Source organism: Bos grunniens, chromosome 6 (assembly GCF_055505025.1).
Source record: "Bos grunniens cultivar Pamir isolate PY7600 chromosome 6, Bosgru_T2T1.0, whole genome shotgun sequence".
NCBI classification, from domain to species: domain Eukaryota; kingdom Metazoa; phylum Chordata; class Mammalia; order Artiodactyla; family Bovidae; genus Bos; species Bos grunniens.
In genome coordinates, this window is record NC_141170.1 from 80,640,364 (window position 1) to 80,666,726 (window position 26,363).

General features: G+C 39.3%; 1 long non-coding RNA gene across 6 annotated transcripts in view; it reads right to left on the reverse strand.

The window, feature by feature from the left end:
* The window catches only part of LOC147370916 (uncharacterized), a 432,430-nt gene that overhangs the window by 244,507 nt on the left and 161,560 nt on the right, over positions 1 to 26,363 (reverse strand). For 5 of the 6 annotated variants that reach the window (XR_015165610.1, XR_015165611.1, XR_015165606.1 and 2 more), the window contains one exon: positions 11,006 to 11,116. This is a non-coding gene — a long non-coding RNA (uncharacterized LOC147370916). Of the gene's footprint in view, positions 1 to 232; positions 9,150 to 11,005; positions 11,117 to 26,363 lie in introns of those variants that run through there. The other variant, XR_015165607.1, reaches the window with a different exon arrangement.

The following is a 26,363-nucleotide window of genomic DNA, read 5'->3' on the forward strand; positions in this document are numbered from 1 at the left end:
AAATTCCAAGAGACAGTGAAGGACAGGGAAGCCTGGTATGCTGTAGTCCACAGGTTTGCAAAGACTTGGACATGACTGAGTGACTGAACAACAACAGTTTTGTGATTTAACCCAACTGAAAATGTTTCTCCTTTAAAGGGGAAAAGTCAGTATGCTCATACTCTGTATGATCTAATTTCTTCTTTTCATGATAATTTAGTTTTATGTTTACTTTACATTCTTATTTCCTCATTTTCCTTTGTGTTTGATGATTTGGTCAAATATATTTTTGGTCAAAAATAGTATATATATTTGGTCAAAAATATATACTTGGTCAAAAATAGTACTATTCTATTTTTCCCCTTGTTAATTTGGAAGTTCTAATATTTTACATTTCATAGTGACTACCTTCTTTGTTCCTATTCTCATAATCACAGAATCCTCTCTCTACTCTTACAAGAAAACAAGATACCAACTATTTCTTCCATGAAGATGATTTGTTTCCTCCCTTTGCTCCACTCCAATTAGAAAAGCTATTTCTTCTCCATCCTCCATCCCAAGATGCTAGTTTTGCTAAAATAGATTATTGCTTTTAGTTCTATATTATTATTTGATTTTTCCTTACAGTAAATCAGTATGTTTCTTCTAAGACTCTTTAATTTAGCACTTACATCACACATTCCCAATCTGTTTTTATCCTCTTCAACCTAATTTTTAGAGAGAAGGAGAAACATATTGACTCTGCACCCTTGCTCCTCTCCTTAACATCACTTTCCTTTAGGTATGGTTATTTTCTCATCAACTCACCCTAAAACCCAGTGATCCCGTTTAGGCATAGATTTGTTTCACTGCTTCTCTTCTGAAATGTCTATCCAAGTCTCATAGATTATTCTTAAGTCCCTTATCCGTTTTCTCTTGTTTTGCTTTTTTATATTTTAATTTTGTGCCTTGAAATAATTCTTGCACTTATAAATATTGTCTCAATGGTAACAATCTCCTCCTTCAATTCTTCTAAAGAATTGTTTACATAGGAAATCATGGGAGTTTTACTGTTGCTTTGGTTGGGGTGCAGTGTTATTGGTGGTGATGGTATTATTTCATGACAAAAAAAAAGTGTATGTACTACATTTGAATCTCATTTATTATATTATTATTTTTTAATTTATATTATCATCCAGATTTTTTTCAAACACATGTTCTGTTTGCATATCTCACTGGTCTTTTTATTGTGACTGCTGGATTCTTAGAATGCCTCTCTCCAGAGAAGTTCATTTTATTTTCATCTTGGGGTAATTTGGGCAATGTAGCCGCCTTTGTTAAAAAACAGTGAAACCTGAGCTAAAACACTCTGTTCTCGCTGCCTCCCACCAGGACTACAGTTATGCTATCACCACTCTGGAGAAAACAGATGACTAAACAAAGGAAAATCCCTTATTCTTAAGTCCCATATCCTTCTCCCTTGTCCTGCTTTTTATATTTTAATTTTGTGCTTTGAAATAATCCTTGCACTTATAAATATTGTCTCAACAGTAATAATCTCCCTTTTCAATTCTTCTAAAGAACTGTTTACAAAGGAAATCATGGGAGTTTTATTGTTGCTTTGGCTGGGTGTGTGGTGTTGTTGGTAAAAGATATGGTCCCCATAGGATATCCTAAACCGTGAGATCTTTTCTTAATACCTGATGATATTCCCCTCCTCTACTAAGATAGAAGAAACAGATTACCTAGGTAAAGCCATAATTCCTGGTTCCTGAAATTGACTGATGTTTACTCATATGCATCCTTTAGTAGAAAAAGAGCTGAAACCTACACCATACTTCAGTTATGCTCAGTGCATGGAAGAATAGGGTCAGGAGTGTCTCCTGCTCTGTATCAACTGGTTCAGAACCTGCCCTTCCCTGTGGAGAGATATGGTCCAGAGATTACAGACTACCAGCCTACTTTCCCCTCTATAAGTATTCATGAGAAATATTCTTTTGATCTCCATTTTACCAAGGACAGCAAAGAACAGCTACTCTGGGGTATAAAGCAAGGACTCAAGTACACAAATTACATCAAAAGTAGTAGTGGTAATTGTTCCCATCCATTAAACTTCTACCATGTGCTATTAATCATGCACCCATTGCCTTACTGAATCCTCCAAGCACCCTGCAAGATATGTGAGGGTTAGGAACATAAAATAATATATCCAAGGCCTGCAGAAAATAGATGCTAGAGCTGAAATTCACCCCAAGGACTGCCTGATTCCAGTGTCCTCAGTTCTTTCCAGATGACCCCATTGACTCTGGCACAAAATGAACAGCATAAACAAAACACTCCACATCAACCAGATGTCACTGAAATGCATCCCTGATGTGGATAATAGCAACTTCCTGTCAAACCTGCCATACAGTTAGGCTTCTTCTCTCTGCTGGGAAATTTCCCATTCCAAAAGTGGCACCAAATATTGGAAGATATAGTGTTCTGAATCAAGCCTCCCCCAAAACAGTAACTCCATAAAGTCTGTTAACATACCCAGAAATAACCCATTACCCAGAAGATTACCCTTTACACAGAGGGAGGGAAAAGGCCAAGGATAGGAAAGCTCTCACTGGAGATAAGCCTCATGTTGCCTCCAGCTGGCTTTTCACAGGCCTGAGTGCAGCAAGAGTGACCTCTCCATGAGAGCATTGCTCCCTCAGCTGAGGGGTTCGGGCGGGAGCTCCCCTACCCTAAGACATGTGGTGAAGTGCGGTAAACAACCAGGACTTGACCGTGAGATGTAGCTTTGAATCCAGGCTCTGCTCTTACAAACGGTTCCTTAACCTATCTGAGCCTCAGGTTCTTCACTGTACGAATATGGATCAAAAGATCATCAAATAGATTGAAAAAAGGAAATAAAACAACTTTCATGAAATTCTTGACACATAGGAAGTGTTTAATAAATGATAGTTGTCTTCCCTGTAGCTCAAATGGTAAAGAATCTGCCTGCAACGCAGGAGAGCTGGATTCGATCCCTGGGGCAGGAAGATCCTCTGGAGAAGGGAATGGCAATGCACTCCAGTACTCTTGCCTGGAGAATCCCATGGACAGAGGAGCCTGGCGGGCTTCAGTCTGTGGGATCGCAGAGAGTTGGACACGACTGAGCGACTGACACTACACTACAACCCTACTACTACTATGAGTAGTTAACTGTGGTTGGGGAAGAGTGTATGCTTTCTCCCTCCTTTATATCCACTATGAGCATTATTGTTTTAAAGGCTCGTAGAATTCTCATCATATTAAAAAATATTTTGGACCCATTTATGATTAAAACTCTTCAAAAAATGAGCATAGATGAAACCTACCTCAACATAGAAAAGGCCATATATATAAGCCTACAGCAAACATTCTCAGTGGTGAAAAGTTGAAAGCATACCCCTAAGATCAGGAACAAGACAAAGGTGTCCACTTTCTTTTGCCACTATTATTTAACATAGTTCTGGAAGTCCTAGCTACAGCAATCAGAGATGAAAAAGAAATAAAAGAAATCCAGATCAGAAAAGAAGTTAAGCTCTCACTGTTTGCAGGTGACATGATACTGTACATAGAAAACCCTAAAGATAGTATCAGAAAATTACTAGAACTAATCAGTGAATTTAGTAAAGTTGCAGGATACAAAATCAATACATAGAAATCACTTGCATTTCCATGTATTAACAATGAAAAATCAGAAAGGAAAATTAAGGAATCAATCCCACTCACCATTGCAACAAAAAGAATTAAATATCTAGGAATAAACCTACCTAAGGAGACAAAAGAACTATACACAGAAAATTATAAGACACTAATGAAAGAAATCAAAGATGATATAAAGAGATGGAGAGATAGTCCATGTTCCTGGGTAGAAAGAATCAATATCGTAAAAATGACTATACTACCAAATGCAATCTACAGATTCAATGTTATCCCTATCAAATTACCAATGGCATTTTTAACAGAACTAGAACAAAAATTTCACAATTCATATGGAAACACAAAAGACTCCAAATATCCAAAGCAGTCTTGAGAAAGAAGAATGGAGCAGGAAGAATCAAGCTTCCTGACTTTAGGTTATACTACAAAGCTCCAGCCAGTCCATTCTGAAGGAGATCAGCCGTGGGATTTCTTTGGAAGGAATGATGCTAAAGCTGAAACTCCAGTACTTTGGCCACCTCATGCGAAGAGTTGACTCATTGGAAAAGACTCTGATGCTGGGAGGGATTGGGGGCAGGAGGAGAAGGGGATGACAGAGGATGAGATGGCTGGATGGCATCACTCACTCGATGGATGTGAGTCTGAGTGAACTCCAGGAGTTGGTGATGGACAGGGAGGCCTGGCGTGCTGCGATTCATGGGGTCACAAAGAGTCGGACGCAACTGAGCGACTGATCTGATCTGATCTGATCTGACAAAGCTACAGTCATCAAGACAGTATGGGACTGGCACAAAAACAAAAATGTAGACCAATGGAACAAGACAGAAAGCCCAGAAATAAACCCATGCACCAAAGGGTACCTTATTTTTGACAAAGGAGGCAAGAATATACAATGGGGCAAGGACAGCCTCTTCAACAAATGGTGCTGGGAAAGCTGGACAGCTGCATGTAAAAGAATAAAATTAGAACACTTCCTAACACGATACACAAAGATAAACTCAAAATGTATTAAAGATCTAAATGTAAGACCAGAAACTATAAAACTCAGTGGAAAACATAGGCAGAACACTCGATGACATAAAGCAAAGCAAGATCCTCTATGACCCACCTCCTACAGTAACAGAAATAAAAACAAAAGTAAACAAATGGGACCTGATTAAACTTAAAAGCTTTTGCTCAGCAAAGAAAACCATAAGCAGGGTGAAAATAAAACCCTCAGAATGGAAGAAAATAATAGCAAATGAAACAACTGACAAAGGATTAATTTCCAAAATATACAAGCAGCTCATACAACTCAATGCTAGAAAAACAAACAACCCAATCAGAAAGTGGGAAAAAGACCTAAACAGACATTTCTCCAAAGAAGACATACATAAGGATAACAAACACATGAAAGGATGCTCAATATTGCTCATTATTAGAGAAATGCAAATCAAAACTACAATGAGATATCACCTCACACCAGACAGAATGGCCATCATCAAAAAGTCTACAAACAATAAATGCTGGAGAGGGTATAAAGAAAAGGGAATACTCTTGCACTGTTGGTGGGAATGTAAATTGATACAGCCACTATGGAAGACAGTATGGAGATTCTTTTAAAAACCTAGGAATAAAACCACCATATGACCCAGCAATCCCACTCCTAGGCATATACCCTGAGGAAACTAAAACTGAAAGAGACACATGTATCCCATTTTTTACTGCACCACTATTTATAATAGCTAGACATGGAAGCAACTTAGATGTCCATCGACAGATGAATGGATAAAGAAGTTGTGATACATATACACAATGAAATATTACTCAGCCATAAAAAGTAACGCATTTGAGTCAGTTCTGATGAGGTGCATGAACCTAGAACCTATTATACAGAGTATAGTGAGTCAGAGAAAGATAAATACCATATTCTAACACATATATATGGAATCTAGAAAAATGATACTGAAGAATTTATTTGCAGGGCAGCAATGGAGAAACAGACATAGAGAATATACTTATGAACATGGGGAGAGGGGAGGAGAGGGTGAGATGTATGGAAAGAGTAACATGGAAACTTACATTACCATATGTAAAATAGATAGCCAATGGGAATTTGTTGTATGGCTCAGGAAACTCAAATAGGGGCTCTGTATCAACCTAGAGGGGTGGGATGGGGAAGAAGATGGGAGGGAGTTTCAAAAGGGAGGGGATATATATATACACCTATGGCTGATTCATGTTGAGGTTAGACAGAAAACAGCAAAATTCTGTAAAGCAATTATCCTTCAATAAAAAATAAATTTTAAAAAAAAGGTTTCCTAAATCCATATGCCCACTAAAATGTTCTTAAGGTTTTGTAACACCAAGTTACATGCAAAGAACACATTTTGAGAAAAACAGTATTTTTAAAGGAGACTTCCTTTCTTTTATACAAATAGCACAAAGTGTCAGAAAGAAATTCATTCTTTCATTATATTTATATTACCTTTATCTAAGGCACCTGAAAATATCCAGAGATAAACTGACAGCTATTGAGACAGGCAGGCAGATCTGATCCTCATATTACAGTATTGCAGCTGCCAAGAGACATGATTTGATCCAAGAAAGATTGAAAGCAACAATCAGAAGCCACAAAAAGCAATGCAGAGCATTTCTGAAACTGAGAAAGACAGCGAAATATACATCATCCTCTCTAGAGACAATGACAGGCAAAGCCTCTTGCCCTCGAAGTCCCCAGTTAGTTTTCACAACTACCACCTGACTCTGCTCTCATGAGAGCCACAGCAGTGTGTAGGATAGAACACTGGGCTTGAAAACCAAATACTGCAGCTCATACTCTGGTTCTGCCCTTATAAAGGTATTTATTCTTTCTATATCCCAGTTTCCTTAGTTATAAAATTAAGCTAACATTATCTTGACTAGAAAAGTACTATCGTATAGTCAATTAATGTTGCATTAATGAAGCATGTGGAAGATAGATATGCACGCCAATTTAGAACATCAAGGACCTTAAAGATTACCTACTACCAGTTACTAATTTTACAGATGGTGAAACTGAAGCCCAGAGAATGCAGAGATTTGTCTAAAGTCACACAGCTCATTAGTGACACAGCTAGGACTTCAACTTGGGGCTCCTGCCTTTTAATCCAGAGGTCTTTCCACTCTACCTCAAAGGTTAGATTCAGCCTCACTTTTGTTTAACATCAAATGAGCATAAAATTAAGATGAATATAGCAATGGATCTCATAAGTAAATATGAAACCCTCTTATCTAATGTATTCAGGGAAAGAGGAAATTCTGGTTAATCAAAGAATCTCTCATGGAAATTAAAAAAATTCTCCCCACAAAAAGGTCAGAGAGCCTTGATATACACCACACATAGATTAATGACTTTCAAATCATGCGAAAGCAATACAGTTCATCTTTGAAACTAGGCTGGACATAATTTCCTCTGTCTTTGATGACTTTGGATTTTCACATTGCCTCAAGGCAACCACAGTGAATATCAATCATCAGCATACCGAGGGCATAAACTTAGAGACCCACTTTGAGATTACACTGCGTGTGCAGAACTGGTTAATAGAGCTCTGGATTAATGGGAATCCAGGTAGCAGAGAGGTACTGTGTACAGATTTATGACCCATTTCCAGGAACTCGGTAATTTAGAAGATTTTGCACATTTACTTTTTTTAATGTAGTCTATTGCTTAATATTTTACTACTTTCAGAATTTAAAGTCAGTGTTATAAAACAGAAAAACAGTAAAGGTAGTTCACAGAGCCTCAAGACTTGACTGAAATATGGAAGCCAACAACTCCCTTTTTCATCCTTAAAAGGAGAGAGTCTCCGGAAGTGAACTGACTTGAGTGAGTGAGTGAAGTCGTTCAGTCGTGTCCGACTCTTTGCGACCCCGTGGACTGTAGCCCCCCAGGCTCCTCCGTCCATGGGATTCCCCAGGCAAGAATACTGGAGTGGGTTGCTATTTCCTTCTCCATGAACTGACTTACCTACAGACAAAATAGGAACTCAAACTCCAAACTTCAAAACTCCCAACTCCCTTCCCAGAGCTCTTGGCCACCTTGAGATGCATTTGTTTTGTCACTTCTTAGTCAGGGGAGCCCAAGGGCCACTACTTGAAATTAAGAGTGGAGCCTTCAAGAGAAGACATTTCTATTACAGCTGCCATGGGGAGCAAGGAGCAGTGTCTTCTTCAAAGATGAAATTCTCTCATTTAGTTACCACTAACCCATCCCTAAGTGAGTCTAATCTACCCCATGCATGTCCAGGAAGTCACAAGCTCCCTCTGACTGGGCACTATCAGGCTTCCAAATGCCTGCTATCGTCTCACCTGGGTGGCCTGAAATCCTTTCACACTCAACAAGTGCAATATTGAATTTGCTGTCTTCTAAATCTGAATTTTTTTCCTGCATTCTCCATTTCAGTTGGTGGAAAACCATCAACTCATAACGCAAGCTAGAAACCTGGAATTCAAACAAAACTCTTCCCTCTGGCAGGGCTGCTGAGTTTTCCGCCCAGGTTATTATCTCATTTTTTTTTTTAATTTCCATCTCAACTACCACGGACATAATTCAGATTCTCATCACCTATCACATAAATTACTATAATGGTATTTCTCCTGATATAGCTACCAAAAATCTCATCCCATCCTCAACCACCACTGGCTTAAAACACTTCGATATTTCCATTCAGGAAAAAATTTTAACATGTTTCTTTCATCCTTCCACATACAAACACACAGGAATTCTAAACTACTTATACTACACTGTTATTTCTAATTTTTAAAATAACTTTGACCATGATAATCTCTCTTCCCATATGCCTTCTTTTCCCACCTTCACCAGATCACTGTGCTTAGTTATTTTCTATTCATACTCCAAGACAGGAGAAACCGTCTTGTAGGAGTCCTTCCCTGATCCCCACATCCAACTCACAGGATACATTAAGTACACCTCTCTGTTCTTCCATTGTACCCTGTACCTAATTCCTCTGCTGCACCATTGTGTGATATCCATTAAGGTGTATGTTGGTTTTGGGGGGAGATTTGTTGTGCTGTAACTTGGAAGCAGGATCAAGACTCTGTCTCATTCCACTTTTCTATCCCCAATACACAACACATTTAGCAGGTTCTTTAAAAATGTTGAATTAACAAGCAAGCAAGCTAATTAATTCATTAACCAATGGATCTTTTCCTGATATTTTTAGTTAAATTCACATGGTAACACCTGTACCTTGCATGGGTCTACCCTGGGAGCAGAACCATTAACAATGAAGAGAGCTAAAACAAAGACATGCAGTGATCAAAGAATTAGGCAGGACTGGTAAACAGACACATCATTTTTTTCCATATTGAAAACAAGTTATTTTTTTTTCAGATGCTATAAACTACATATACAACTGAATCATGAAAATGTCACAGCGACAATTGTTTAGAATTTGCGTATCACCTTCTTAGGCAAGACGGCATTCTGTCTTCAGAACAATTCTAGGAAGGTAGTCAATGTCATCCTCATTCCACTGATAAAAATTAAGATTTCAAGAAATTATTAAGCACATTCTAGTTGAAAAATTAGTCAAAGGCTCAAATCCTACTTTTCTGACTCAGTCCTCTCACTATGTTGCCTCAAAATGGTTTTTATTTTACAATATAAAGATTAAAACAATCTTAACCTCTGAATTTGACCCTGACTTCATTCTCCTGAAGCTCAGGAGAGCCCACAGTGCTCTGCATTTGTGTTGTCATCATAACCCTGGCTGCCTTTCCTTCTCAGGAAGGATGAACACAGCTTCCTCTAGGACCCAGTGACAGGTGCTACCCTGAAACAGCTTGAGGAGCTGCCTGACCCTCTCCCTGTCTATGGTTGCTTAGAAGCAAGAAAGCAAATTAGTATCCAAACAGTCTCCTTAGATGGAAAGCGTAATTCATACAACAGGTCAAATCCTATCCAACAAATGTCACTGAACATAAATCCTCAAGTGATAAAGAGATTCTCAGGCTTCAACCCTGGACTATTTATTAAACGACAACCTTGATGTGACAAAGTTCCAAGCATGTACACATATGTGCATGTACACACACACACACAGAGAGAATTCTGTTTTTAGTTATTTTGTATATGTTCTTAGTAGCTTTTTAATGTGTTAACTCATTAATCCCAATAACTGTCTATAAGACATTCTTAATAATTCCATTTATAGGTAAAGAAATTGACACCTGGAAGAGATGCTGTGGCTTGAGTTTACAAGACTAGCTGTACACTCAGTGGTGATGAAGACATATTGAGTTAAACTACTAAACCAAATCCATACTTTATCATTTGCCTACTATGTGTAAGTTACTTGATTTCTCTAGCTTTGATTTCCTCTTTTGTGAAATGGAGTTAAAAATGATAACTTTCATCATATGGCTCTGCTACTATTTAGGACTCCAACTCTGCTTCGAACAGTGGATGTGGAAGAGTGTGTGGAGAAGACACATGAGTTCTTTTCACCTCAGCAGAGGTGACTCACATCAGTCACCCACTCCCACAAGCAAGAGAGCTGGGAAATATGGTCTAGAGGTGTGCCAAAGAAGAAAACACAATAGTGAATCCTGATGAAAAACAAGGCAACCCTGCTGTATCTTTTACAGAGCTTTATCGTGACAATTAAATAAGATAGGATGTGTAAAGTGCCTAGCATATTATAAGTATTCAGTAAACGCTAGTTATAATAACTACTCTTGCTAGAGCCAAGAAACTCAGAATTCATAATGTCTCATCTACTGCTTTTTTTTAACCCTTGGAGTATAATACTTCTTTGAATTTATTGTACTAACTGTGCCCAGCCCTTTCCTTCAAAAAAATTAATGAACTATAGGGGGATATTGAATGAGTATCAAAATTAAAAATACATATAAAAATCAGTTTATAATAATTAGAGTAAGAAACATTCTCTTATTCATTTAATTAACAGATACTTATTAGATATTACAATGAGCCAAATATTTTTTAGTAGCTATCGTAAAGACAAAACAGAATTTTTGTGATAGAATTTTCCATTGTTTAATGATAGTTGATACAATGCAGCTGTCAGAATATTTGGAGAAGATAGACAACATATCTTGACTAAGAGGGATATGGCAGGGGAGTCTGAGAATTGGTGCTATATGCACAGCAGTGGCCCAACAAGCTCCCTGAAAGCAAGCCTATCAGACCTTTTGTCCTGGCACAGCCAAAACATAAAGACATTATACAAGTCATAGATATCCCATTCCTTACATTCCTTTACAGGGCAAGGCCATCAGGCAGCATGCACTCAGTAACAGGACAAGGTTCTACAGTATTGGACAATCCTAAATAAAGAGTAAATCTGAAAATGCTAGACCTGCTTACCTTCTTGTTCTCCTCTGAGTCAGGAACTCTCTGCTGATTCTCATGACATTCAATCCAGGCATCTCTCTAGACAGGTAGGTCCTTCTAGTTCATGCCGCCATCATAGGAGAGCTTTAAAAACAAAAGGAGGGAAGAGATGCTATGACAAAGGATTTTCCCAGAGTATTTATTTCTGCTTTCTGATGAGGAATGACACCAAACATTTCATCATTTTTTAAAAATTTGTTCTACACCTACTATGTACTCAGCAAGTTCAAGGAGACACAACCCCTACCCACTAGCAACGATCATGCTTTAAATATAGCTTAAATTTTTCAATGAACTTCCTCAAAGTTCAAAGTAGAAGCAGAAAGTAAACCTTTAAAACCTACCTTCAATGTGATTGTCCCTATCAGAAATGGCCTGTTCCCCTAAATAACTCCCTCTCCTAGCCACTGGCAAGTTAAAGATGTCCCACAGAAAGTAGCCATGACCAGATTCCAGCCAACACTGGTCCTCTCCTACTCTGTCTTCTCAGGTCCACTTAGCTCTGTCCCAATGTCTCCAGACTCTTTTCTGCTTTGTAGAGAGTGCTTTCCACTTCTTTTTTTTTTTTTTTTAACTTTACAATATTGTATTGGTTTTGCCATATATCAACATGAATCCTCCACAGGTATACACGTGTTCCCCATCTTGAACCCTCCTCCCTCCTCCCTCCGCGTACCATCCATCTGGGTCGTCCCAGTGCACCAGCCCCAAGCATCCAGTATCTACTTCTTTCCACAACCTGTGTAAACTTCAGTCTCAACTTTCTCTGGGATATTGTTTGAATAACAGTTTCCCTCCTCACATTTGATTTTCCTGAATATGCACATAGAACTGGCAGTTGGGACACTCAATAAACCTTTGATTTCACTCCACAGTGGGGCCTGTCTCTTCAAAAGCCATGTCACCCAGATCATGATTAGCTAGCTTTCCTTTTCTAAAAGCCAGTCACTCTTGGAGAGAAAACAAAATGTCTTAGAAAGAATTGAAAGGTCTTGCTTCTTGCCATGGCCCCATGATTTGCCAGCTGTGTCAGCCTAGCAGATAAACTCCTTACTTGATCATTTTTTGCCATGTCCATAAGTCATTTGACTATATTTCACATTTTTCTGTAAAATTTAAATAAAGTTAAAGGTTAATAAGTTTAAATTAAAAAGTTTAAATCACATGTAATTGGAAATGTATCACTATCCATAAGTAATTATCCAAAAGTAAAGTTTCAACTATCAAATTAATTTTATCTATGAATCTCTTAATCATTATATATTACCACTGTTACACACACAACACTTTCAGAAACCTCTCATATGACTTTTAAAGTCATCTAACCTTTATGATGGGATCTTCCCTGGTGGCTCAATCAGTAGAGTCTGACCACAATGCGGGAGACCCAGGTTTAATCCCTGGGTCGGGAAATCCCTTGGAGAAGGAAATGGCAACCCACTCCAGCATTCTTGCCTGGAGAATTCCATGAACAGAGGAGCCTGGGGGCCTACAGTCTATGGGGTCACAAAGAGTCAGACACGACTGAGTGACTAACACTTTCACTTTTCACCTTTATGATGGTGGAACTCTCCCCTGCAGTTTTAACATCATGGCAAATGCAGTGATGGTTTGGATGTCTTACGTGGAACTAAATCTGCAGTGAGCCTCGTACTGCAGCTGACATTGAGTGCAGTCTGACACCTGACCAGGGCCATCAACATCCAGGTCTTTTTAGACTTATGTCAAAGGGCCATTGAGTTGACATTACTGAAGTTCCTCTCGTCTTTCACAGGTAACCCTGGTGTGGCACCTGACCCTGCTGGATGCAGGTGATCCTGTGCTTCCGCCATGAGTCTATTCCCCTTGCACAGAGGTCACTGGAGACACCTAGGTACCCACTGTCTGGAGCTGCCTACTCAGCTTGTCATAGCCATGAGAATGCACTTTGCAGATCTCCCAGTTTGGGGAGTGTAAATGGTAAGGGTTCTAGCTACTGAGCTCTGAAATTCTCAGCAGGGTTTGTGTGAGGCCATTTCTCACGTGGATTGCCACCAGCCACAGACAGGGTATGGCAGGTATATTAAGACAGACCCATCTCTAGGAGATACAGTTTTCCTCCAAGGGTGAGCTTGGGCTCATCTTCCTGATCATTTTGCACAACTCTCCTTCAACTGCATGACAGTCTGCCATGCTTCCATGCTACATTCTCCCTCTCTCTCTTCACACAGAGTCATACTTGCATAGTACTCTGATGGCTCTCCCAACCTTACCCAGCTCCCTCATCTTTCTCTCATTCAGCTGTTTTTCCTAATAAAATTCTTGTATATTTAATTTCGTGTTAATGTCTGCTTGTTGAAGGAGCTGAGTTTACACAGTTCTCCTCCTCTTTCTTGGTTTGGGTAGAAGACTTCGCTGAGCTGTGAATTTCTTATTTTCTAACTGGTTTATTGAATGAGCTAGTTGCTAGAGAAATCAAGTTTATTTTTCTCACCACTGTAGCCCTTCATGGTCTCATTTTTCTCCCCATTCATAAAATCTGGGTTAGGTTTTGTATCAGTTATTAATAGGTTTTATTAGGAGAAATAGAACCCTGAAAATGGAGATAATAAGCTAGAAACATATTTATAAGAGAAGGCAATGGCAACCCACTCCAGTACTCGCCTGGAAAATCCCATGGACGGAGGAGCCTGGTGGGCTTCAGCCCATGGGGTCACTAAGAGTCAGACACAACTGAGTGACTTCACTTTCACATTTCACTTTCATGCATTGGAGAAGGAAATGGCAACCCACTCCAGTGTTCTTGCCTTGAGAATCCCAGGGACGGAGGAGCCTGGTGGCCTGCTGTCTATGGGGTCGCACAGACTCAGACACGACTGAAGCGACTTAGCAGCAGCAACAGCAGCATATAAACTTAGTTTGGGGGTGAAATGTGCAGGACTGGTATTATAGTTCATGTTCCTCAGGGAGTCGGATTCCTCCTAGCTCACTGTTCCTCTAAACCTAAAGGGTGAAACCCCACCTCCATCTTCATAGTCCAAAATGGCTGCTGCAGATCCACATCCCAAGGAGTGGGATAAAGGAAAAAGAAAGGATAGGAATGCTTAGTGAAACTTAATATAGGTACCACACAACACTTGTTTCCAGTTCACTGTCCAGAAGGCTGTTTAAGGTAGTTTTTTAGGTAGGGCACAACCTGCCTAGTTGAAAATCCAGGTTTATTATAAAGTAAGGAGGAGATAAGGGACAGGCAACTGGCAGTCTCCGCCACAGCTTCCTTAGCTCTTCCAGTAATTCAGCTGTCCTCTGGTCACAATCAGGGAACAAAAGGCCATTATAATATATATATATTATATATTATAATATTAAAGGCCATTATAATATTAAAACTCCAAACACCCAATTAAAACTGTCCCCACATGTACTAGAGAGCAGGACCAGGTTAGCCTCTGTACTGGCCCACCTCCATCCCCCTTGTCCTTTCATTAGACCACCAGTGGCTCTCCAGTGTCACAGCTGGAGAAGAGGACAAATGGAGGACAGAAAGTTCCCACTTCACTGGCACAGTTACAAATCTAGCACTGGAATTCTTTGTGCTTAACAGATTTCGGTGCTGATTTGTTCTCTAAGGGTGTTTTGTGGTTTCTTCAGACACACCTAAGCCCTGTAGTGTTCTCATCTGCAGTTCCGTTATTGCGGGTGTGTCAGAGACTGGCATTCCCCCTGCTTATTATGTAGTGATAGTATTCCAATTATTAAACTGGACACATGACCTCCAGGCATAAGGACCACATTCACCAGATGATAGTACTTTAATGATGAGAAACATTTTTACAGCCAGCTTCTGCTTGGATACATAAAGAACTTGGAAGTCATACTACCTCCCTCACAACAAAAGAAAATCTGAACAAGAGGAAAATAAACAACTTTGCTTAGGTTCATTTCAGAATTGAGGTCATAGGGCAAACCAATGTCCTAGAAACTGGAAAGACAAATAGGCAAACAGAGAACCACAACAGAGAACACACAGAGGTTTCTCTCCTTCAACCCTTAAGGGAAATCACTTTATAGAGCCTAACTCATGTGGGAGAAAGAAAATACCCAACTTCAGCCTCTGTCCCAACCTTCCTATCTCACAGAAATAATAAAAATTAAAAGTTGAGATGCACTTACGAAGGTCACAGCCCAGTGATTCTCTCTAAAAGACTAAGAGTGAGTCATAGAGTACAGAATGCTTTCCCTTCTCTTCTCACAGCTTACCACACATCAACAGAGTTCTTGGGTACTAATATTAACAGAAAATTTCAACTGAAGAACTTCAAGGTTAAGACTCTGTTTAAGAAAGAGTTCCCAGGGAAATCCAAAAACAACCCTGAATACAAAAATAAAGATGCTAAAGAAAAATCGAGGCTTCAGACCCCTACAGCTGGTAAATAGAGCACATCTACTATTAATAGTAAGATGAACATAAAACATCACACTAAAGCACTGTTTGTCTCAGTTCCTATTACCCAACACACCATGCTGGCTTTCAACAAAAATTACAAAGTATACTAATGTCTTATAGGCAAGGAAAAACGCTATCTTAAGATACACAGCAAGCAAGAAAACCAAAATACAGATATTTTGGAATTATCAGACTGGCCAAAATAACTATGATTTATATCCTAAGCCTCTAGAGGAAAAAGTAGACAACATGGAAGAACAGATGTAACATAAGCAGAGAGATGGAAACTCTATGAAGAAAAAATGAAATGCTAGAAATCATAACCAATGTAACAAAAATGAAGATGAACATTTACTAGCTTCCTTTTTAGCTAGGTGTAACTATATGCCAGTGTTCTGACAAATAGAATATGAGAATAACTGATATGTGCAACTTTCAGGTTAGGCTTTGAAAAGACATACTGTCTGTGAGAGTCATTAAGACTGTTCACTTATATTCTGCTGTAGGATTGTACTTCTGTACTCTTTGATGTTAGGTGTGGTGTTGTCATCAGTTCTGGCCAGTAGGTAAGGAACAAAATCTTTTAGCTGCTGATGCAAGACTATCCAGCTTGCCCTTCTCTTCCCACAGGCCCGTGCAATGCTCCAAACAGTGCAGATCCATCCTTTGTTGTCCTTGAGTGAGAGTAGATGAGGCAGAATCACTAGTGATCCCTAATCAACATATCACATAAGCAAAAGTTATGCCACTAATATTTTGAAGATAATGATTACCATAGTACAATCTAACCTAATCCAACTAAGCTCCCTCCTCTTTAACTCTCCATCTTCATCCTAGCTGAAACTCAGACATAATGATGAGCCACCTTGGATCATGTGAACAAGATCATACAAGAGCAACAAAATGAAAGAAATCTCTGTCTCAAGAATTCTCAGGGTAGGGCTGTAATACCAGCTCAAATTTTTCTATGAAAGAAAAATAAAATTCTCTCTTGTTTAAAACATTTTTTGTTATAGCTAAGTATATAGCCTAACCCATGCCTCCTGTAGCCAGTAGCTTACTCTTCCATCTCAAAGAAATCTGGAAAACCCCCTTTGTTACTATAACATTGGAAGTTTTGAAGTTCTGTGTTTTACCATATATTTATAAACAGATTTGGACACACCGCTGCACTAATTATTAGCTCTCAGGAAATGTAAAATGAAAATGATGAATACTATTACCCACATGTCTGTAACCACAGGGAAAGTTTGATCCTGCCCTACCTTGGCTTCTGTTGGAAATTCAATGTATTTAGAGCTATGAGTTTAAACAATGTACCCACTGAAATGACCAATATTGCCAATAAGGGGGAAGTCCAAAGCTGGCCAGCAGGGAACTCAATGTTTATAATGGAAATTGCCCCAGGTGAGGTTAAAAAGCAAGAGATACATATTGCAAAGCCTTTGTGGAATTAGCAAGTGTGCAATCAGATGTAATTACAATGCCTTAAATTAAGAAACTGCCCATTTCTGCAATTAAATAATTTCCCAAACAAAGTCACTTAAACAGTATACACTTGCAAAGTCCTTGTGTAATTGTATCATTTATGAGGGCATCAGAAAGACTGCAAATTTTCAAGAAAAGAAATCCAACACAAATTGAATTAAACAAACAAAGAAAAATAACTCTTTCCTCTGGAAAACTGGGTAAGGCTTCAGGAAAAGCTTGATCCAACAGCCAAGACTGACCAAAAACTGGTTTATCTATCTCCATTTCTGGACACATTTTCAGGTGTTGGCTACAATCTCTAAGGCAGTGCCCCCATCCCACCTCCCATCTTGGGATGGAGAACTACATGTACCTTTATTTGTCTCCATTAAGAAAGAGTATGCCACCCAATCACAACAAAAATCGGGAGTCCCAGTGTGCCTGAACTAGTGTCGGTCATACATCTGTCCCTGAGCAGAACAGATGAGAGCTGAGATACACACTGTATCTTTTTTGGGTGGAGTCAATATCTTCTGAAACATGGGGAAGTGAGAGAGATCTGCAGCATAAACTGCTAGTTCCTTTTCCTCCCACACAGCCAACTAGAATGCATTTCTGACTTTTCTTGCAGCTATATGTGATCATGTGACAGAACTGTAGCCAATGGTATGAAAGCTTTGCCCATGACACCCTTCCACATGTGATATTCTCTCTTTTCCTACTTAACTGTTAAAAAATGACTCTAAACATTTAGAGGAGGGCAGAGTCAAGAAGATGGAAGGAGTGGAGATTTCCAAATGAGGAAATAGAAGCCACTTTATTAGGACTACCTGCATCACACAATGAAATGAGTGGGAAGTATATTTTATAATACTTAGGCACTGAAATTTTACTGTTTATTTACTGCAACAGTAAGTATTACTTTAACTATGATACTACAAAGAATACTAGAGTGATGTTTCTAAGAGAGGGTCAAACGGGAGTAGGACAGCCCAAAATAAGCAATGTCCACTGCAACAATGGTTTTTAAACTTGGGGTTGTCTTTAAATAAAATGGAAGCAATTGTGCTGCCAGAGAAATCTGAGTCTATGTGCATTTTCCTTCTTAGAAGAGCATTGTGATGACTTCGCCACAAACCAAATAAACAAAGCAGCAATTGCCTCTTCTACTATAATAAGCCTTTGCAAACATGCCCTGCATTTGCACATGGCTTCCTTAATAAATGGATGCTATTTTCTTATGTTCACCAGCAGTCGTATCAAACAAGAGATGCAATTTAAATTTGCTCTGCATCTCAGGGAACCACTCTTCACTACAACTAGCATTATCTAAAATGAAAAATGTCATTTTTGTAAAATCTCTTCCCTTCAATTTTGACATGTAAGCAGAAAGCAAGCAAAAGAAAGCAAAAACAAGAGGCATAGAGAAGGTAGTAGAGAAGAAGCTGTGAAAAAGTTCCAAAGCCAATGAGAAAGGCAAGTGAGAATGACTGGTTGAAGCCCAAGTCAATTACCTTCTATCCGAAGTGAAATATGCCCAGAGTGGAGTAAGACTGGTACCAAGATAAAAGTATGAGCAGGTGTTCAAAAAAAGAGATCAGAAACAGACATGCCAGACAGACAAGTAAGCCTAGAGAGTTCCTTCCTTTTTAACTGGATAAATTCTACTTATCTTGCAGGGTTCAGCTGAAATATCACAACCTTAGGATAGATTTGGATGACAATCCTCTCCTCACCTCCATGTAGTTATTTGTCCTCTTAAAATAACTTAATGACTTTTACTCTTCTCCCAAAGTTCTTCTGTATATTGCAATTAAATACTTTTCTGTGTAATTATTTAGTGCCTATATTCCCATCTAGAATGAAAGTTCTATGAAGGCAAAGACCATGCTGACTTCTTCATGTGTATATTTCCAGGGCCTAACACAATGCTTGGCAGATAGTAAGAACTCATTAATTTGAATGGCTTTCTGGTGAATGGTAGGGCCAAGTGCCTGAGTACATATTCAGTTCAGTTCAGTCGCTCAGTCGTGTCCGACTCTTTGCGACCCCATGAATCGCAGCACGCCAGGCCTCCCAGTCCATCACCAACTCCCAGAGTTCACCCAAACTCACGTCCATCAAGTCAGTGATGCCATCCAGCCATCTCATCCTCTGTCGTCCGCTTCTCCTCCTGCCCCTAATCCCTCCCAGAATCAGAGTCTTTTCCAATGAGTCAACTCTTCGCGTGAGGTGGCCAAAGTACTGGAGTTTCAGCTTTAGCATCATTCCTTCCAAAGAACACCCAGGACCAATCCCCTTGAGAATGGACTGGTTGGATCTCCTTGCAGTCCAAGGGATTCTCAAGAGTCTTCTACAGCACCACAGTTCAAAAGCATCAATTCTTCAGCGCTCAGCCTTCTTCACAGTCCAACTCTCACATCCATACATGACCACAGGAAAAACCATAGCCTTGACTAGACAGACCTTTGTTGGCAAAGTAATGTCTCTGTTTTTGAATATGCTATCTACGTTGGCCATAACTTTCCTTCCAAGGAGTAAGCGTCTTTTAATTTCATGGCTGCAATCACCATCTGCAGTGATTTTGGAGCCCAAAAAAGTAAAGTCTGACACTGTTTCCACTGTTTCCCCATCTATTTCCCATGAAGTGATGGGACCAGATGCCATGATCTTCATTTTCTGAATGTTGAGCTTTAAGCCAACTTTTTCACTCTCCACTTTCACTTTCATCAAGAGGTTTTTTAGTTCCTCTTTACTTTCTGCCATAGGGTGGTGTCATCTGCATATCTGAGGTTATTGATATTTCTCCTGGCAATCTTGATTCCAGCTTGTGCTTCTTCCAGTCCAGCGTTTCTCATGATGTACTCTGCATATAAGTTAAATAAGCAGGGTGACAATATACAGCCTTGATGTACTCCTTTTCCTATTTGGATCAGTCTGTTGTTCCATGTCCAGTTCTAACTGTTGCTTCCTGACCTGCATATAGGTTTCTCAAGAGGCAGGTCAGGTGGTCTGGTATTCTCATCTCTTTCAGAATTTTCTACAGTTTATTGTGATCCACACAGTCAAAGGCTTTGGCACTGTCAATAAAGCAGAAATAGATGTTTTTCTGGAACTCTCTTGCTTTTTCAATGATCCGGCAAATGTTGGCAATTTGATCTCTGGTTCATCTGCTTTTTCTAAAACCAGCTTGAACATCTGGAAGTTCACGGTTCATGTATTGCTGAAGCCTGGCTTGGAGAAAGGCTGACATTTTTCTTTTGACCAATTTTGGGGGAAAAAAAAAAAAACACTAGAAACCAATAGAATATTCTCTCTTAAATCATTGAAGAAATCATCTGTTTTGCAAAACATTTAGAAAGATTGTGGAAATTTTTCTCTGGATTCCCTAAGAAGGGGACAAATACTATCACATCACTGCATATTGACAACAACACTGCATATGGTCCACTGTAATGGACCAGTTCTGTAACTCCAGCACAGACCTCCCCTCATTACTTTCTCTACAGACTATGGCCCAGACCATGAACATCAGGTCAATCTCTAATCTGTCAACCAAACTCTGTCACTCCCCTACTACATATTCCCCAAGTCCTTTCCTCTCTCTGACAGAGCCCCAGTTTTTTCATTTTTACAATGTGCTGAATGTATAGCTCAAAATGTTGTAAAAATGCAGTGACACAATATGGGTAAACAGCCTATCTTCAGGTCTGTTACAGACTAGCAATGCTCTATTATTTTCTCTTTCTTTCATGGCACTATCTTAGAGTCTCCTCTGCCTTTGAATCTCATTATAGTATCTAGACCTTTCTCCCACTTGCCTCTGTATTCAAAACTACTTCAAACTTGCTCACAGAAAAGAAAGAATCTGATCATTTAATTCAAACAAAGGCTTCAATAATTGACTGGATTTTATTTTTTAAGCCAACATTTGAGATTTCATGCAATCTCATTTAATACGACAACCCAGTGCCATATCTAGGCACTATTTAGTAATCATTCATCTTTGATAAGAACCCTAGGGCCAATAGAGGTTAAATAATTTGCCCAATATAATGTAGTTTATAAATGGTAGGCCTGGAACTGAAAGCCAGGTCTGCCTGATTCCAAATTCACTCTTTCTATGGCACCATGCTTCCTTTCCACTTTCTTCTCTTAATTTCCTTACTCCACCCAAATAGTGAAAACTCTTACTGGACAACTGCCTGCCTAAAGCTGCCTGCCAAGTCTAGACCAAAACTGTGTTACCACACATGACCAGCATGAAACGGCTAACTCACAAAGGTCCAAACACATCATCTGCAATCAGGATATTATATTAATAACATACACTTTTGCAGATGGCTTTGATATTAGCTACTGTCATCAGGAGCCATTTGTAGTGATAGACAGAAAACAGGGTGGAAAGAAGGTTACTCGAATAATGGAAACAATATTCTTCATTCCTAACTGAAATCACAAGATATACTTATGCCAAAGACATTCTAAGTCATTTAAAGACTTTAGAAAGAGTCATTTTTTCTTAATTATTTAAACTTGTTTGTGTAATACCTACTGGATATAGAAGTAGCAATGATCATTGCAATGTAGTTGCTATACTCAATATAATCAAATCAGAAAACCTAAAAGAATATAAATCCAAGCATTATTGACAAAGTGGTTGAGCTCTGTCCACATTAAATATATTAGTTTGGACACAAGAAAGATCCTAGATCAGAGGACCAATGTGAGATGCAAGAAGGGGATCAAGTGAGTTACAGACCCAAAATAAAGGGCTCCAAAGATGAGAAGACTTACTAAGGCCAAAAGAAATACTACCTTCCTGGTTGAAGAGTCCAATATATGACACCAAAAGAATTTGCTAGTTTAACACCATACCCCAATACTCTTTTACATTAGGTATATCTGTGCAGTATTGTGTGTATGTGTGATTTTATGCTCATGGTGAATATTAATACACAAGTTTATTCCAAGTTTAGGCTCCATTCTCAAAAAAATTCCTTTAATTGCCTTTACAAGTATTAAGTTATATAATTCTACTCAAGCATTGTAAAAGTAGCTATACCAAGTTTAGGATCAGCAACCTTCTTGGGAATCACTCTTTCTGTGTTTAGACATATGGCCCAAGTCACCTGTCTTTCCTTAGAAAATGTCCAAACAAAGCCTGATCCAATCTGAATGAAAAAATAAATGTTCCTTCCTCAAAGGTCTTCACCAACAAAGCCATCTTCCTGGTAGCCAACTTTCTCCTCATCCTCAATCAAAAAGCATTTTTTAAAGTGTCTATTCTATGCCAGGGCTTCCCAGGTGGTGCAATGGCAAAGAATCCACCTGCCAGTCCTGGAAATACAGGAGACCCAGCCTTGATCCCTGGATCAGGAAGATCCCCTGCAGAAGGAAATGGCAACCCACTCTAGTATTCTTGCCTGGAAAATTCCATAGAGAGAGGAGCCTGGAAGGCTACAGTCCATGGTTGGACAAAGAGCTGGACATGACTGAGCACACACATACACACATTCTATACCAAGCCTGTTTCTAGTACTTGAGATACCTTCAAGGGACTCACAAGTAGAGATCAGATATGGACACCAAAGTTGTGCTAAAATGGCATGGTTCCTAGGAAAAAAGTTAGTGCAGGATACAGTTGTAACCCCATGGAACTGAAAGTTGCTCCATTGTGTCCAACTCTTTTTGAGCCCATGGACTATACAGTCCATGGAATTCTCCAGGCCAGAATACTATGGTGGGTATTCTGGAGAATACTGGAAAAGGGTAGCCATTCCCTTTTCCAGGGGATCTTCCCAACCCAAGGATCGAACCCAGGTCTCCCATATTGCAGGTGGATTCTTTACCAGCTAAGCCACAAGGGAAGCCTGTAGCCCCAAGAAGGAATTGGCCTATTCTACATAGGGAATAATGGCTCTCAAAACATTTGGAAAGTTTGTGATAAATGAGCTAAATCCAGAAAGAGAAGTGAGTATTGCTTTCCTGCTGCTGCTGCTGCTGCTGCTAAGTCGCTTCAGTCGTGTCCGACTCTGTGCGACCCCATAGACAGCAGCCCACCAGGCTCCCCCATCCCTGGGATTCTCAAGGCAAGAACACTGGAGTGGGTTGCCATTTCTTTCTCCTACTGTAAAACAAAACGGGTGGAGGAGACTGAAAGTTTACTATAGAATGTTTAATACTAAGGTCCATGTTAACAAAGATACCTATTACCAGAAACTTGAGGACTACATACAGAGCTCTGCAGTAGGTCATTTCCCTGAAAACACATCTAGGAACCCTTCTTTCTATTAAGTAATACTCAGGTACCCATCATCTGTAAGAAATTCTGACCCATTAATAATTGTGAAAAGGATGACTGGGCAGAATGTCTCCTAACCTTCAAGTAAGTTTGGAACCAGAAATTGGCAACAGATACAACAGGTGTGGCAAACAAGGGGAAAAGGTCTATGAGGTTGGCAAAAGCCTCGGGGAGAAACAATAATACCAATATAACAGTAATAGCTAAATTGATCTAATGCACACTGTGTGTTTTGAGAATTTCCTATTATTTATATGAATCAACTAATTTAATCCTCAATCCCATGTACTAGGATTATCCCCACTTGACAGATGAGAAAGGCAAGGCAGAGAGATGTTAACCAACTTGCCCAAGGTCACAGAGCTAACAAATAAGTGATCTCAACAGAAGGCAAACCCAGAAGGTCTCAGTGAAACGTTCATGCTGAACATCTCTTTCCTTAATACCTCAGAACCAACAGTGCTATCTAGTCAGTTTGGCAGGAGCCAGAGCCCAGGAGGACGATTAGTAAACTCTGACCCTGGAGCACAGATCACAAGGTATGTGCTGGGTACTAGCCTCCCTGCAGGGCCACAAGTCATGGGTCTGCTGCTAATGGAAAAGCAAAGATGGTAAAGTATTTCACGGACCCTAGGCGTGCTTTTTCTGAAGCCTTAAATCAGTGAAGGAAATAATTTTCCTGAATTAGGATTAATACAATAGCAGTTCCTTTCACTTAACCAATTAAAAAGAAATTGCAGAGTCTTGTAGAAATAGCCTCCTCCCAGTTATCACTTCCACAACTCACAGTGCCCAGAAGCTTCCATTTCTTGTCTCTTTCGTGTATTTAAACTCATGATCTTCATATTAATTCTTCCAAAATGACATTTTATCATGAAGACTATCTCCATTTAACTTCTCTGTGTCAATATTAACAATGACATTTGCGTGTTTATTAGGTAAAATTGGGTCCTGACAATCACACAGTCAATTCCAGGGCTCACAGGCTAATGCATCAGGACTCCTCAATTGCTTTTTTAATTTCTTCTGTTGACACTGACCCTATGTGAGGTTATTTATAAAAATCTTTATGAATACAATTTATGACTTAATTTTAACAAGTATTAGGTAGATGTTATCAATGAGTCCATGACCTGAAGTAGCAAAGATTCTTATCAGATAGCATCAAGATTCATTTAAATTTCTCATTTGTAATTCCTGTTCTATTTTCCCAGCAGCACTAAGGGTCAAATATAAATGAAATGAGAAGTGTCTTTCACATTAACTGTTCTTTATTGATTCCCTGGAGCAGAAATGTAGATCCTTCTAAAGCAATTGAAGTGTTGGAAAAACAAAACACCTAAAGGAAGACAAAGAATATTTTTATGTGTACCTACAACAATTGTTCATAAAAGAGATATTTTTTCCAATTTTTGCGATAAATATGTCCTACATCACAGTATTCCTAAGTTGACATTTTAATATGAACAATAGGAACACAATTTTTTAAATTAGAGAGTTCTTAATACTCATTCAAGATTTTCAAACTGACCACCCACAGGATAAATAGCTTGGCCTATACAGAGTTTTAAAAACATGAGTTGTTACAAAAAGCCTTGATTTCTAACTTCTTCTGAAAAGTCAAAATATCTGGCAACATTGTGCCTTTACCTTCCCATGGTAGTAGAGTCCCTTCATAGAGATAGTCTATGCCTTCTCCAGTGGTCATAGTCCCATTGCTCATTCTGTCTTATACCTAATCCTTCACTCTCTTATACTGTTTGCCTGATCCATGAAGGCTTCTGAGTTGCCCACTCCTCTTCTTGCTCAATTACCTCATTATACAGATAAGGAAAATGGGAACCAAAGAGATTAAATAATATGTCCACACAAAGACAATATCTAGGTCCCAGTCTTCTAATTCTTGCTGCTGCTGCTGCTGTTGCTAAGTCGCTTCAGTAGTGTCTGACTGTGTGACCCTACAGACGGCAGCCCACCAGGCTCCCACGTCCCTGGGATTCTCCAGGCAAGAACACTGGAGTGGGTTGCCATTGCCTTCTCCAATGCATGAAAGTGAAAAGTAAAAGTGAAGTCGCTCAGTCGTGTCCGACTCTTAGAGACCCCATGGACTGCAGCCTACCAGGCTCCTCCGTCCATGGGATTTTCCAGGCAAGAGTACTGCAGTGGGGTTCCATTGCCTTCTCCACTAATCCATGCTACATTACCTATTTTCTTATTGCAAATTTTACCCTTAACAATATCTATAGGACATATAGACACATACTATTTAACACCCCATTGAGTGCAATGAATAGGTAAACATTATTGTGCCTCTGCCTCTGCCACAGACAATTGTGATAACTATGATCTAATTTACTGATCCTAATGGAATGTTTTACACTTACAGATCTGTCATTAGAAACAAATAAGAGCTGTGAGGATTGCCTAGAATGATAAGATGCAATGTCACATTGCATTGATTTACATCTGATGCCTGCAGTAGTGATTCCTCAATAATCTAAACACAAGTATCACTGAGCCCAGGAAACTAAACATGGTCTTAAAAAAACTAAGAAACATCTCTGATGGTAAGCACCTAAGATGGTCCAATAAACCACGTCTCCTGATATGCTTGCTCTTAAATAATTCTCCTCCACTTGAGGGAGGGTTCAACTTAATAACGCACTTCTGATGAATAGACTGTAGCAGAAATGTCTTGGGGTGCTCTCATTTGCTTGCTCTTAAATTGCTTGCCAGACTGTCATGTTGTGAAGCAACTCTGTGGAGAGAGCCATGTGGTGAAAGACGGCAGCTTGCCAACAACCACACAAGTGAGCTGGAAGCAGAATCTCCTCCCAGTCTATACCCTAGATGAGAGCACAACCCCAATCAAAAACTTGACTGCAATCTCATGAGAAATCTTGAGCCAGAAGTATTCAATAAATCTTTCCCAGATTTCTGACCTGAAGAAACAATGAAATAATAAATGGTTGCTATTTTAAGCCATTAAGTTTTGGGGTAATTTTTTACATGGCAACAGTCAAACAATACAGACTCCTTAACCATAAATACAGATCAAAGATTCCTGAATTCCCCATTTGTTCTGAGCCCCTTAAATTTTTACCACATATTACAAATAGTACATATCTGTG